This window comes from Desmodus rotundus, chromosome 13, assembly GCF_022682495.2.
Source record: "Desmodus rotundus isolate HL8 chromosome 13, HLdesRot8A.1, whole genome shotgun sequence".
NCBI classification, from domain to species: Eukaryota; Metazoa; Chordata; class Mammalia; order Chiroptera; family Phyllostomidae; genus Desmodus; species Desmodus rotundus.
The window spans coordinates 58,968,648-58,985,522 of NC_071399.1; positions in this window are offsets into that span (position 1 = coordinate 58,968,648).

A 16,875-nucleotide genomic window follows, 5' to 3' on the forward strand; every position below is an offset into this window, starting at 1 on the left:
CACCATTTATTCCCTCTTTACCCTCTTCTACGTCTCCCCACCCCCTTTCCCTCTGGTAATGTTGTCTGTGGTTCTGTTTCGATTTTGCTTAATTGCTTCACCTATTTCGCCCAGTCCTCCAACCCCCCTCCCTCTGACTACTGTCAGTCTGTTCTCTGTATCTATGAGTCTGTTCCTCTTTCGTTTTGTCCATTAGATTCTACATATAAGTGAAATCATACAGTGTTTGTCTTTCTCTGACTGGCTTACTTCCCTTAGTAAGTAAGGGAAGGTTCACCCATGCTGTGGTCAGGTTTTTTTTTTTTTAAACTTGTTAGGATTGGTGGTGACTTCTAAGGTCCCTAAGTGCTAGACTAGAAGAATCCAGAATGTAAGTTTGTAATGAAAAACTACTTGAGCATCGTAGAAGCTCCGTGGGAAGGAAGCGTCAGCAAGCCACAGGTGTTGTGGACCACCTTGGGCTGCTGTGCAGATCTGCTGCCATCCAGTCTTGCTGTGTACCGTTGTGTTGTCAGATAAAGGGGTAAAATCTTAGACTTAGCATTTAGGAAAATTGAGAGAAAAGGCTGAGACAACCTATCCGTCCATTAATCTTGTTAAGAGGTCATTATGGGAGGCCCCCAGACAGTAGTATTTCTATTCAATTCTGAAACATCTGCAAGATTTTTACCAGTTTGATTGTCTTTTTTTGCAGCTTTTATGGAGAGCTGTTCAGTAGGCCAACATCAGCCATCGAGCCTGCATCGTGATGGCATTTCTCCTATGCCAGAGGGTTTATATTGCCAGAATCCACATTGATCCACTTTATCTGGTTTGCCTTTATAAAGCATTTCACACTTGTTGATAACACTCGCTGAGTTGCTGCAGGACTGAAGGATTGTTCACAATATATTGTAATGAAAGATGTCAAGTGTCTTTAGAATGCAGTGAAATTGACAAGAAGAAGAGCTTATGATTTTGAATGCTTTGACAATAGCCCCTTAAGATGATTATCTCAAAGACACAGAGTATTTTTAGTCTGAGTCCAATCCATAAATTTCTCAACTACTGTTTCAGTCACTCTGTGACTGAACTCATTCACTTCAGAACTCATTCCCTTTAATAAAAGCATGCTGTTGTAACTTTTTTGTTGCTATAGTTAATAAAATTTAAAATTCCCTTTGGGCCATATTCTCCTGTATTACTGGGTAGGTTGTACCTTTTGTCTTCCCACCAGACTTAAAAATCTATATTTGTCATTTTGTTCAGTTGCTATTATTAAATTAAACCTTTACCCTGATTTTAATAATTCAAATTATTTTATTTATTTATTAGTCTGTTAATTTGTGGGTTTGTTTATTTACTTATTTGAATTTCAGTCTATACAACTGACCCTAGAAATAAGTTAATCTTTAGTAATACTATTTTATCATTTACAGATGGCTGTGAGTATTTTTCAAATAAACATGTGATTACATTTTTATCAGAATTGTATGCATATAATTTAAAGAGTTACAGAAATATACATAACTTGTTCTCATCTAGAGGACAGAGACTTTTAACTCTTAGGTACTTATTAGGGAACATCCAACCATATTATTAAATAATATGCTAATGGTTACTTTAATAAACTTTTTTCAATTTTAGACATAATCTCTGAACTCATCTCGAATACATAGTTTCTTTTACCACTCTAAACTAAACCACCCTACTGCTGGCACACACTTGTCATTAAAATATATTTATGAATATTCATTAGATTAAAATTTACAATGTATGGCATCCAAATACTACTTAACATGCTCTATATCAAAATTACACTTGTTTTCCAAGTCTTGTTTTCTCTGAAATTAATAGTCTATTTGTTTGCTTGCTTAGTTTTCTGCATACTTAATATTAATTCAACCCTAAATTCTCTACCCCATAATTTTATTTCTTTCATATTTTTTATTCTCAATCCCTCAAATTGATAACACTACTATAATTTAGATATTATTCCTCTGGATTTCTCCTCAAACTGTCTTTTTATTCTCACTACATACTCATATGTCTTTCTTTTTCTATTTTCCAGAATATTTCCAAATTTTCTTTCATTACTTCCATGAACTTCCCAATTTCTAATTTTATTTACATTTTAAAGAGCTCTTAATTTATTATTATCTAGTTCCATTTTCATAACATTTTATACTTACTGATGCCATAGCTTCTGGTATCTCTTATAGGTGAGTAACAATATTGCTATAGAGTGAATGTTTGTGTCTCTCCAAATTTTATATGTTGAAACCTAATGCCCGTTGTGATGGTATAGGGGGTACAGTTTGGAGGAAGTGATCATGTTTTAGGAAGGCAAAGCCCTCATGGATGGGATTAATGCCCTTATAAAAGAGACCTCAGAGGACTGGGTCCCCCCTCCCACCATGTGGGATTATAGCAGAATGACAGTCATTTCTGAGGAGGTATGCTCTCATCATACACCAGTCTGCCATGACCTTGCCCTTCTCTTCCTCTAGGACTTTGACGAATGTATGTTTATAAACCACCTGGTCTGTGGTATTTTGCTCTTGGCAGCTGAAATGGAATAACATAAATCGATTTTTTTGAAGTTTTCTTTTCAATGAATCATATCAGTTTCCTACAAATTGTTTGTTTTCCTAGGTGATTGGTTTTTTATCTTTCTTTCATTTCAGATGATTTTCACATATAGTAGTCCCCTCCATATCCACAACGGATTCAAGATATATATAATGTGTTTCCCTATAAATACACACCTATGATAAAGTTTAATTTCTAGGTTAGGCACAGTAAGAGATTAACAATAATGTTATATTAAATTAGAACAATTATAACAATATACTGTGATACAGTTATGTGAATATGGTCTCTTTCAGAATATCTTATTGTCCTATACACATCTTTTCTCTTAAAGAAAACAATTTACAGTTTCTCTTTGTCATATCCAAATTCTGCTTTGGGGCATTATCAAGTAAAATAAGGGTTACCTGAACACAAGCACCGTGGTACCACGTTAGTCAATCCAATAACTACGACGACTAAGTTAGTAAGAGAGGGCACCATCCACAGCATGAATGCACCTGAACAAGTGATGCGCCACTTCCCGGGACTGGACCTAGCAGGACTGCTCAAGATTTCATCATGCTACTCAGCATGGCACAAAATTTTAAACTTATGAATTGTTTCTTTCTGGGATTTTCCATTTAATATCTTTAGACTGCAGCTGACCATGAGTAGTAAATGAAACCACAGAAAGTGAAACCGTGGATAAGGGGAGATTACCGTATGTCTGGCCATCTTTTGCTGACTTCTTATTGTTGAGCAGTCAGTAAAAGCTGATTGTAAATTCCTTATAGGTGGGCTGGCTTTTCAATCAAGTCCTTACTTTTGAGGTGATGCAGTCAGCTTCTTTTCTTAGGAAACCCCTGGGGGTGCATTTTCTAGGCTTCTAACTGCTGGGTATGAGGCTAAATGCCAGAACTCCAGGATAAGTGTGGAAAGAATGTTTTGGCCACATCATCCTGTGTGAGAGCTTTGCCTTAACCTCTGACTTCGCATAGTGTTTCTTGTCTCCTCCAGTGCCAGCTGTTTCCCCTCATCCACTTTGCATTTTCTCTCCTTACCTTCTCTAGAGGTTTTGGGGTTTTTTCTTTTGTTTTGTTGTCTTTACTTTTCTTTTCTTCTTTTTTCTTTTCTGTTCTCTTTATCTTGACAGATGGGTCAGTTGACATGGTACATGGAGAAATGATTCAATGATTCTTAAAAAGTCTTTAACTCAATGTTCCTAACCTATAGTTCCATGTTTCCCTTTGCATAGGACTGGTATTGCCTATTGCTAAGCTTTTGTTGTTATTGTTGTTACAGGGGCATTATATGATACAATTTATGTTGTTTCATATCTTTTCTTCCAGCAGGCAAAGTGTTACATATTCTGGGGACTCCTAAGTAAGTTACACCAGCTTTTATTTTTACTGTTCTCTCTTCTATTATTTTTGTAAATTTTTTCCTTTTATTTTTTCCAGAGAGAGAAGAAGGGGCAGAGGAAGAGAGGGAGAGAAACACTGATGTGAGAAACACATCAGCTGTCTGTTGCATGTGACCCAACTGGGGACCAACCTGAAACCCAGGCATGTGCCCTGACCGGGAATAGAACTCATGACCTTTTGATTTGCAGGACAATGCCCATTCAGCAGAGCCACTTTGGCCAGGGCCCCTCTTCCATTCTTAATCTCCTGATGGTGGTATTATACCCTTAAAACCTTAAAATTATATTAACTATATAATTATATAGTTATATATACTATAATTGTATATACTAAAATTACATTAACTATATAATTTAGTATATAATATATACTAAATTTATATTAACTATATAATTATATAGTTAATATAATTTTAAGGTAGTATGGTAGGGGAGAGAGAATAAATACATTTGTTCAGTCTACCATCTCTAACAGCAAAGCTTCATTTAATTTTCTTTTATTTGCTAATATTTACTTTTTTTCTCTTATTATGGGGACATTTCAATAGAGAATATCTAATAAGTGTTTTAGAGGTATGCTAAAATAAGAGGTATTGTGGGGGGGCTCTGCCTGCAGGGCCCCCACCCCCCAGCCACCACAGATGAGAATAAGTCTACCAAGACATGATCTGCTTGGGGAGGAAAGGTGGCTGATCTCTCAAAGGAGAAGGGCCAAGAGCCTTTTCCTCAATGGGCTTTTATTGGGTTCATTTTGCACAGGAATACAGGTAAAGCTCATCAATCATTGTCAGGCAGTAAGGATCAAACAATAGATAACAAACAAAGAACTCTGAGGGCTTATTCTGAGTCAGGGTCAGTCAGCTAAAGGGCTATAAGACTTTGGGAAACAAACTCATTTCATGCTTGGACGCTTGTCATTTAAATTGAGGGTATTAGCAAAGCAGGTTTCACAGGATTCTATGCATTCTTTCTTAGGCCTGATCGCCCCGGGGAAACCGTCCTTTCCAGCACAGGATTGTACCATCCTCTGTCACTGTTTCAGGCTTAAGTCAGGCAGGGGAAGTAAGGCAGCCAAGAGATTAGGAGACTTCTTGCAGACAGAATGAGGACTCAGGCTATGTCAAAGCCGAGGGGTCCATCACCCCCTTTTTCTATAGCCTCCCAAATCCTTCCCTGTGGTCCTCTTCATGACCATGTCTGTCTTAGGTCATCCCTCCCTTGAGAATTCTTACCCATCATTGGCTAACTGGTCAGGCTCTGACTCAGCCTTAGCCATGGGGGGTTACAGCTTCTGAAAACAGGCAGAGTGGTTCCCAACAAGGTATAGGTTAGATACTGACTCTAATAATTTCAGTATTTAAACATTAAGAATATAGAGAAGTAAGAAATACTAGTTTTTCTTACCACCCAGAGGAAACTGTATTATTATGTGCCCACAAACAGTGAAACAGTGTTTTGTTTTCCAAACATAATTTTCCAGGATAATATAGCATTTTCAATGAACAATATGTAATTTTAAAAATCATGAGCAAAATAATTCAATAACATTGTTTTAATAAATATATATTATTCTATCATATTTATATACCAATAAGCATAAATGTTTATTACATAGGTTGGACATTTCAGAATGTTTCTAAAGTTCTGTGGGGGTCATTCTTGAATTCAAGAAATCTTATTGACTTCATTTGACAGTTAATACAAGAAAAAAACTGTTGTCAGAAAGACTAATTTGAAAAACTAGTCAAATTTTATTTTACAAGTCATATCTTTTTAGTTCAAATAATCACACATAACCAATAAATCAATGCAATCATTTATAAGTATGTTTTGCCATAGATTCTTATCATTGGCTTGAGGAAGGAATGGTTTACTATATAATTAGCAGCTTAATGGGAACTTTATAACATTTCTATACGGTTCTCGAAACAACTACTTAGAAAGTTAATGGGGCCAAGGTATTTTGATTTTTGATGTAGCATTTTTAAGATACCATAGTAAATGTATTAATGTGTGTTATAGGAGATTCTAAACAGATCCCTAAAGAAAAATTTGGATTTGCTTGCTCTTATTGACTCACCCTGAGTTTTTTAAGAAGTTCAGGATTGATATTAGATATTCCAATTTTTCGTTAGGTGTGATTAGTGATTTTTTACCACCTGATCAACTTGATAATCAGCATATGGGTCTATCTTCAAACAATAATATAAATTATCACTCAGTACCTATTGAAAGTGTGATTTCAAATAGTCATGCAACCCACAATAAATTTGATTAATATAAGTGATATTTATGAAAGATTGACATATATGCAGTCTACTTTTTATTATATAAATTATATTATTTGAATATTTTTATTTGGCCACATTAATTCACCAACAGGTTTGCTTTGGGGGAATATGCATTAATATTGACCCTTGGTAATAAGAGGTCACATTTGTAGAGGCTGAAATGTCATAAGTTGAAGGGGAAATGCCCTGTGTGTAGCTCCTGCAGCAGTGAAGAGACCAGACAGAAATCACAGCGTAGGAGCTCCCTCCCGCCTAGGAGCAAGGAGCCCTAGTCCCACACAAGGATCCTCAACCCCAACTGTGAGAATTTGGGGAGGATATATGGACTCTGGGAGACCTAGGCTACACATACAGCAAACAGCACATCCATAAAGGTAGCACCAACCTGGAGAATTCCAAAGAGAGACTCAATCTCCTAAAATAATGACATTGCAGCACCTGAGCCTGTCAGAGGCACCAGCAGGCTGCAGCCAGCCAACACATTTTGCTTTTTGGGGAGGACTGTGCACAGAGAACCAGAAAGCGACTCCATACTGTAATATGGGTACTGCATAGTCTTTTTAAAAATGAACTGCAAATGGGCTGGGTAAACAACCTGTACAAAGCTGCTTGTCCAGCAAAGAGACAAAATTGAATATGCAGCTTGTTCCCACTGAATCCAGATGGGCAGAGTGTTCAGAGACTTGTACAACAAGAGGTTTGCTGGGCCCCACCCAGCTCACCTAGCAGGCCACGGGCTGTACGGGACACAGAGTTCTGGACAGTGTCTCCTGTAAAGGGAGTTGCCTTGGAGTTAGATAGGCAAGAATTGAGCACCAGAGATTCTTTGTAGCCTGGCAGACTTCCCTCCCCGCCACCACAGAGTAAAAACATCTGGAAAAGAAAAGGTGTGCCCATCTCCCTCCTGTGGAACACTCAGTAGCCCCCTGTTGAGTGCAAAGTTGCAGGGGAAAGAAAGGGAGGCCCCAAGGAGGACCTTACTGAACTTTTCTTACCCACAACAAGACACTGGTTCCTCTGGCCCTGTTCCATTGAAACCAGCTGAGCAGAGAGTGCAGAAATTGGTGCAGCAAGGGAAATTCAGGGCCCCACCCAGCCTCAGCTCTTATACAGAGCTGCCATCATCACCAGTCAGGAAAGAGCTGACGTTTTTACAGAGATTGTCCCCTTACATGAGACGGAGATCTAACTCATCAGGAACTATACAATAATAGAAATAATCTGGGACAGGCCAAGATCTGTGGGACAGCAGTAGAGGAACATACCCACCAGCTTCCCTGCAGTCTAAACAGGCCTCCGAGGGGAAGTCCAGGGGCCCCATTCTCCTGATCTCACCAAGGTCAGCAGTGAGGCTAAGGCTAACAGCAGGACCACAGATGGAGGCAGGTGGGGCTGGTACTTGTGGTGCTTGCAGACGTTGATTGACCCACCCTTGGGCCTCATGCTGATGAAAAGCCAGCAGAGCAGAGCAGCGAGGACCATAGCAAATGCAGCCAAGCCTGAAGGAGATAGACACAGACTGTGTATCTCTCGTAGCTTTGAACATGCTCACGAGAGCTAGATGAGGACAATGGCTGACATTGCCAGAATTAGATCCAGAAGGAGAGGACTGAACCAAGCACTGGACTCTGCCAAGAAGAATTCCACCTCATTCTTTTTCACTGTTTGCATGTTTTTTTTTTCTTTTGCAAAGCTTTTTAACATTTTTTCTTTTTCTTCATTTTTCACATTAGTTCACTTTTTTATTTCAAATCTCATATTTTAATCCTCCCTTTTCTTACTCCATTTTGCTTTCTTCCTTCCCTTTCTTATGTTCTTATTTTCATTTAAAAATTATTTTTCCCTTTCTTCACTTCATTCCAATTCCTTACTCATTATTTCTTCTGCTTCTTTGCTCTCAAAATTATTTTCCTTTCCTTTAGTTATCTCATATTCTTTTGCTCTTTCTTATAATAATTGTATTTTCTTTCCTCTTTTATTAACCTTTGATTATTTGTTGTCAAAATTGCCATTGTAGTTAATTATTCCTTAATTTTGTTCCTCTTTGTTCAATATTTTCAATATGAAATCTCATACTGTACTCTATCCTTGTTTACTCCATTTTTTGTTCTTCCTTCCCTTTCTTACTTTTGGCTTAAATCTTATTCTTTCCCTTTCTTCACCTTGTTTCTACTCAACTCTTGTTGTTCTCCTAACTTTATCTTCTCAAAATCATTTTTCTTTCCTTTGGTCATCTCATATTTTTTTTTCTGTCTTATAATATTCTTATTCTCTTCCCACCTTTGTTGAACTTTGTTCACTTATCATTGATATTGCTCTGGCTGTTACTTTTCTTCAATTCTGTTCATATTTTCACAATTTTTGTTATTATTTCAAACCTAATATTTTATTCTCCCCCTTTCTTGCTCCATTTTGCCATTTCTTTCCATTCTTACTTATATTTTAGATTTTATTTTTTCCCTTTCTTTGCCTTGTTTCTATTCATTGATGTTATTTTTCCTCTCTCTACCTTCTCAAAACCATTTTTCTTTCCTTTATTCATGTTGAATTCTTTTTACCTTTCTTATAATATTCTTATTCACTTTCCACCTTTATTAATATCTGGTCGTTTGTCATTGATATTGCTGTTGCTGCAAGGGTATTTTTGCTAGTGTGTATTTCCATTCCTGTGTGGTTTTTATTTGTTCTGTCAGCACCTGAACAACAGCATTAGAGATCAAGGAGGCTGCAAGACTGAGGACCACAGATCTCCTACCACACAAGGCAAACCCACAAAGACAGGCAGTCAAAGCAGATCAATATAATATGTAGAATCAAACACAAAGAGTCACCTAAAATGTGAAGAAAAAGAAACAACCCACAAAGGAGGAATTCCCAGAAAAAGCTAAATGAAACTGAGCCAAGCAATTTATAAAATATAGAGTTCACAGTAATGGTTATAAGGATGCTCAAGGAACTTAGAACTACATCAGCACGAAAGAAGACATAGAAACTATGAATAAGAACCAGATAGAAATGAAGAATACAATATCTGACATGAATAATGCACTAGAAGGAATTAAAAACAGGCTAGATGAAACAGAGCATCAAGTCAGCAAGTTGGAAGACAAGGAAGAGAAAAGCACCCATTCATAGCAACAAAATGAAAAAAGACTCAAAAATAATGAAAATAGTTTAAGGGATCTTTGGGAAACATGAAACATAACAATGTTCCCCTTGTAGGGATCCCAGAAAGAGAAGACAATGAGCAAAGTTTAGAAACCAGTTTGAAAAAAATTATGACTGAAATCTTCCTTAACTTTGTGAGGTAAAAATCACACAAGTTCAAGAGTCACAGAGGGACTGAATCAAGATGAACCTAAAGAGGACTACTCTAAGACACATCACAATAAAAATGGCAAAATTTAAAGACAAAGAGAGAACCTTAAAGGCAGCAAGAGAGAAACAGCTAATAACATACAAGGGAGCTCCAATAAGGCTATCAGTTGATTTCTCAGCAGAAACACTACAAGCCTGAAGGGAGTGGTGCAAAATAATCCAAGTAATGAAAAGCAAGGACCTGCAAGCAAGACTATTCTATACAGCTAGGCTCTCGTTCAAAATGGGAAGACAAAGAAAGAGCTTTCTAGACAACAACAACAACAAAAAAAGGCTAAAACAGTACAGTTCTACCAAACCAGTGTTGCAAGAGATTCTTAAAGGGACTGCTTTAAGAAAAGGAAGGCACTAAAAGAGAGAGAAAGGAGCACAGGTACAAAGGGAAAAAATGACAATGAAAAAACAACTATCAATAATAACCTTAAGTGTAAATGGATTAAATGCCCTAATCAAAAGACGTAAGGTAGCTGAACAGATAAGAAAACATAACCTGCATATATGCTGTCTACAAGAGACCCACCTCAGAATAAAAGATTCACACAGGCTGAGAGTGAAAGGATGGAAAAAATATTCCATGCAAATAGATATGAAAAAAAGCTGTGATAGGAATTCTTATATCACAGAAAATAGACTTCAAAACGAAGTCCATAACAGGAGACAAAGAAAGTTACCTATATAACACTTAAGGGAGTAGTCCCAACAGATAATAGCCATTCTCACAGATGTGAGGTACCACAGTTTGTCCCCTGATACTAAAATTAACTCAAATGGATCAAAGACCTAAATATAAAATATGAAACAATAAATCACATAGAAGAAAACATAGGTACTAAAATTATGGACCTTAGCCTTGGAGAAGATTTTAAGCATTTGATGCCAAAGGCAGGGGAAATCAAAGACAAAAATAAATGAATGGGACTATATCAAACTAAAAAGCTCTGCACAGCAAACGAAATCAACAATAACACACAAAGGTAACCAACTCAGTGGGAGAAGATATTTGCAAACAACAACTCCAACAAGGCGTTAATATCCAAAAATATATTAAAAACTCATAAAACAACACCCAACAAGCAATCCAATTAAATATGGACAGAGGACCTGAACAGGCACTTCTCCCAAGAAGGCACACAAATGGCCAACAGACCCATGAAAAGATGTTCACCTTCACCAACTTCTAGGGAAATGCAAATCAAAACCACACTGAGATATCACCTCATACCCATTAGAACTCTTTAATGTATCTTGGCAACATGATTCCAATCACGGACTTTTTGTACTGAAATTAGTTTTACAGAAGCTAATGAATTTCTCTCTCTCCTGTTCAGTTTGACAATTTACTCTCAGCTCTGTCAACACTGGGTAGCCTTGCTGACCAGTAGAATTTGTTGTTCTTCATTTGATGCGTATAGTGTAACTAATGACAAAGTATCCTAGAGCTGGAAAGGTTAGCAAGGTCTCCTTGTGGGAATTTAAGGGAAGAAAAGATTCAAGAAAGAAAGATAAGCTTCCAATTACTGGCAATTTCCTTCAAAGTGATGCATTTTTCTCCTTTATTTTCTTGAGCTTAAACAAATTTAATGCCATATATTTTGTCTTGTACAGGTAAGGTGAAATAAGGCAGTGCACTACGTAATAAACTTGCTGTGTAGTTGTCCATCAATAGCCATGCCAACAAAAATCATCTCAGAGAAATATTTATTAAAATGCATACTTTCCTTATGTATTCAAAGATCTTGATCTGCACTAAACTTATGAGGTGATATTTGTAAAAGATAATGATTTGTTTTCCTCATTTCTCTTCTAGAATCACTGTTAAATCTGCTCATTGCTCCAAGCTATGGTCACATAACACTCATAGTCTTATTATAACTGACAGCTACATCTTGGTTTGAACTCCAATTCAATTTACACAGGTTTTGCTTTACACATTTTTCTTATATATTAGGTAAATAGAATGCCCACACAGGCTTGTATCAGTCAAAGGGCAGATATTTTGTTGTGCAAGCTCCCTCCAAACAGCTTGGCAAACAGTTCTGCCTTGGTGGTAAGAACTCTGATTCCCCCTGGGCATGAACTTGTCAGCATAATTTTTTGAAGGAGCAGTGATATATTTAACATTCCTTATAATCAGTAAAATTTGTTATGTATGCTGGTAATTAGTATCAGTTACTGCCCCCTAAATTGTCTCTGAAGAATAATTTCATAGTTCCTGCTAAGGAGACAGGATGCTTGTGTTTTAAAAGGTGACGCAAAGCTGCCTGTGCAATTTTACTCCTCAACCCAATGAAATGATCACCTGTGCTGCGGCACAGGGCTTTATCAGTGGCCTCTGGTGGCAGTGACTCATTTTGCTGCTCACCTAACTTTACTTTTCAGAATACATGTCTCTTCACAGCTCCTAATCTGCAATGCCTAACCTGCCTCTTCTCTATACTCTCGTTCCATTTTAATTCTTTGTTCATACCCAGAATTCCTCTCCAATATCTGTTCCTATTAAATGAATCAGTATTTTATCTGTACCTTTGGCTTTGAATTTTCTCATTTCTTTTTTCCACCTGAAGAATCTCTTCAGAAATAAAATAAGAATAACGTAATACCTATTTTTCCTCTTTCTTATTTTGGCATGAAGTGATCATTGTTATAGATCACAGGTATGAATAATATTTAATAATAATAATTAACAATTAATACTAACTTAACAACTACTAAATTCTTTGTTAAATATAATATAATATCTGAATGTGCACATTTAACTCACAGTTCTCCAGACCACACAAGGTAAGAGGTGAAAAGTTGGACTTTATTAAAAGTGTTTATTTCTTAGATTTTCATCTAATCTGCTACATATCTTTCTGGATTTTTTTTTTTTTAAGAGCACACATCTCATTCATGAGGGCTTTACCTTGTGACTTAAGCACCTCTCAAAGTTCCTATGCCCTAATATTATTATTTTGGGGGTTAAGATTTCAACATATACATTTTAGGAGAACATAAACAATCAGATGATAGCACCAGTCATTTTTTAACATAGTCTCCTAATATTTAATTAATATTATTTATAGTGATGGTCCTTATCACTGAAAAATTGTATTAGTTATTTTTGTGTCTCCTTTCACTGAAACATAAATTTCATTTAAGCAAAAACTTAATCTGATCACCATGCTCTCCCTGCTCTTATAAGACGAATGGTAGATACTGAATAAACACTTGTCAAATGACTTATCAATGTGTAAATTGCTGCAGAGGTAATTTTCTTGCCTATTTCATTTAAATTTTTCTCTGTACCACTGATTTTAGCGTACTCATTCATCATACATTTCTTAAAATGTATTATGTGCCATGAAATATTGTAGGCATTGAAAATATGGCACCTTGCACATTATAAATATTAAAATTTGCTAACAAATATTTCCCACAATTAAATTAACAGTTAATTTAACTTTATTAGAAAATGTTGGGGTAGGATAATGGTTAAACCCAAAGGTTTATTATATACTTTATTGCTTGATAATTTAATTTATAATAAAAATTGGTCAACGATGTATAAAAAACACAATTTTCAAAATAAATCATACAAAGTGTATTAACAAAATATTTTTTAAATCCTTGTATCTTATTTGCCAAAATCAGAATTTTAGTTAATTTAGTACATATATTCTTTCTATTAATTACTCCTACGTTAAATGATCATATGTATGTAAAGTTATAGATGAGAAATGATGTTTTTGTACATGATTTGTTTTTATGCAACACTAAAAGTTCATCTTTCATTGTGTCTAATTTAAAATAAATAATATTTTAAACACTAGGAGAGTATACTAGGATCTGAATTTTATATCTAAAGTTAAACAGAGAATGAATACAGTTATCTGAAAACATTAAGCGAAAAAATTTCCTTTTCATCAGTTTTCTGGGCATTTTAAAAGATAGCAATGTGGTGCATTTTATATCTTGATGTTATTACTACATATAAAAATATAAGAGGGACAATGTTAACTGTGGATTGCCTTAATCTGATAGCTCATTAAATTATTTTGGCAAATATCGATTTAACACATTTGAAAGCCTAGTCTTTTTTAAAATTCTCTGAAGGACACACAATCATTAGAAGATATGCCAATTGGTTGGGAGCTTACAAATAGTTGAATAAGTAAAATTTTATAGAATCATGAATTCATTAAGATTAATTCTAAAACATTGTATATTTTTAAGCAAGATACATTTCTTATAGCAGGTGTTTAAACTTTTTTAAAGATACTTGGATAAGGCATCGCAATGTCACTATGATTTTTTAAAATTTTTATTGTTATTCAATTACAGTTGTATGCCTTTTCTCCCCATCCCTCCACCCCACCCCAGCCAGTCCCACCTCCCTCTCCCACCTCCACCCTCACCCTTGATTTTGTCCATGTGTCCTTTATAGTAGTTCCTGTAATCCCCTCTCCTCACTGTCCACTCCCTACACCCCCCTGGCTATTGTTAGATCGTTCTTAACTTCAATGTCTCTGGTTATATTTTGTTTGCTTTTTTACTTCTGTTGATTATGTTCCAGTTAAAGGTAAGATCATATGGCATTTGTCCCTCACTGCCTGGCTTATTTCACTTAGCATAATGCTCTCCAGTTCCATCCATGCTGTGGCAAAGGGTATAAGCTCCGTCTTTCTCTCTGCTGTGTAGAATTGCATTGTGTAAATATACCATAGTTTTTAATGTGTAGTATCATGTACATGGAGAATGAAGGAGAACAAAACAATAAACATGGTTGAGGTAAAATTATTCTGTCCTGACTGAAGTAGATAAAAATTAAAGTGAACAAGGAACTCAGGGGAAGGGTGATGTTCCAGGACAGATCCTAAATTCCAGGATGATTAGCTTCAAATATATTTATCATTAATGAAATAAGTCAATATAACATTTTTATAACTCTTAAAGATGTTCTGAAATCTATTAGAAGGGAAATGCTACCTTTGAAAATGAAAACTAATGATGATTAGTCTTCTGTGTTGTGCTCCCAGATGAGAAATATGTAACCACTTTCTATATGTTCCCTTGATTTTAATATTGACACATAGGTAGGTGAATAAAGTCAACAACATTAATATTGTTACATGATTTTCCTCTGTGTCTTCTGAGATTGGTAAAACAGGATAGTGTTTTTTATTCTTACTTGTTATTATGAAATGTACTTTCCTTTTTGGAGTATTTGATAGTTGCAGTGCTTACAGACAGATATTAACCCAACTTTCAAAAATCAGATTATGAAACCAATTACATTATCTTTTTCCTTGAAAGAATAACTGAACTCTGTGGGGCAAACTGAATATCTGAGAATGGTGGTAGGGACCAAAAAGAGAATAAGAGTCTGAAAGAAGGCTTGGAAGAACTGGCTGTGCATAGTAACTTGCTTGCTAGAGAAGGCATCAGTTCCATTTTCCAGAGAACGGAATTCTTGTTTTACTTTTTAATGAATTATCTTTAGCGTGCTATTCTATTCTGCCTCCATTATGGTATTTTTATACAGACTTGTATAATCTAATATATTATGAACTCTTTCACATCAGAAACTTGTTGATTTATCTTTCATTTCTGTCACAATAATTAAATACATACAGTTAAAGTTAACTAACAATTTTAGTTAACCGAATGGAGTGCAATGCCATTTGCCACCACAAAAAAATAAAATCAAGAACTATAAATTAAGACTGCTTTGTACTTGCTAAATTTTGGTCACTAAAATGCAAAAGTAGAAATATTTTGAATATGAACAAATTAAATGAAAAATTATGAGTCAATAGAACTGTCAGTGGCATAAATGGTTAGTGAAAGAAAGTTTAGAAGTTACAATACAATACATGATTGTCAGTTAGGTTTCCCAGAAACTACATATTGAAAGAGACAAAGATAATTTTGAGAATAAAGCCTTAAGCTTAAATATTATTCACATACAAAGTTAAATAAGTACAAAGATGCAATAAATTGAAGCAGAGAGAATGTTTAGAAAACCATATGAAAATATCATTACTTAAACAGAATGAAGAATTTGAAGTAATTATTCTAAGTAAAAAATATATCAAAGATAAAAAATTATAATTGGCCATTGTATTTGAAAATAATGAGGTTATTAGCTATAGTTAAAAAAAAAGTTAGTTTCAATAAAAATAATAAACACCAGACTATAAAGAGACTGAAAGAACAGTGAAGATTTACCATTCACCGAAATCTGCATTAAAAAGACCATCATAATAATAATAACCAAATAGCACTAGAAAATAGAGAACAATGCAACTCAAATGATAGACAATTTTAGATATATGATAATGTGAAAATGGGACAAGAATAAAAGAATAACAAGGAATAAGCACAATTCATAACTTTAAGTATGTGAGATGGTGGTGGGGATACAATGAATGAACCCAGTTACACACCTTAATTTATTCATTTTTAAAATATTTTTTTATTTATTTTTAGAGAGGGGGAAGGGAAGGAGGTAGAAAAAGAGAAAAACATCAATGTGCGGTTGCCTCTTGTCTGCCCCCTACCTGCAACCCAAGCATGGTCCCTGACTAGGACTTAAACCTGTGACCCTTTGTCTTGTAAGCTGACACTCAATCCACTGAGCTATACCAGCCAGGGCTTGTTCACTTTAGTTTAAAAGGAAAGGTCTATGCAAGGGTGTCTAATCCACAACCCACAGGTCGCATGTGCCCCAGGATGGCTATTAATGTGGCCAACACAAAATCATAAAACTTAAAACATTATGAGATTTTTTTGTGATTACGTGTCTCAGTGTATTAAATGTGTGGCTCAAGATCACTCTTCTTCCAGTGCGGCCCAAATGCCAAAAAGTTGGACACTCCTGGATAGTTAACAATGATCTGTGAGGTAGAAAGAGAGCACAGGATTCGGACATCTGTTTACCACTGAACCAAAGAAGAATTTAAAATCTGCAGTGTGAGTGTTCATGTAGTGGTAGCCAGTAGAGTGTGTGTTATGTAATACCAAGATTGCTGTTCATTCGGAGCTTCTTCATGTATCATCTTCACACTTAATTGGCTGCAACTATAAATTTAAAGTATAAATGAACATAATCCTTTCATGTGTGCAACAGTAGAGGCAAACTGGACCTTAGTGAACTACAGTAATGATTGGAATGTCAACTAGTAACAATTACAATAAATATACTATAACTAGGACAAATTTGGAAAAATATGTAACATATGGAGTCCA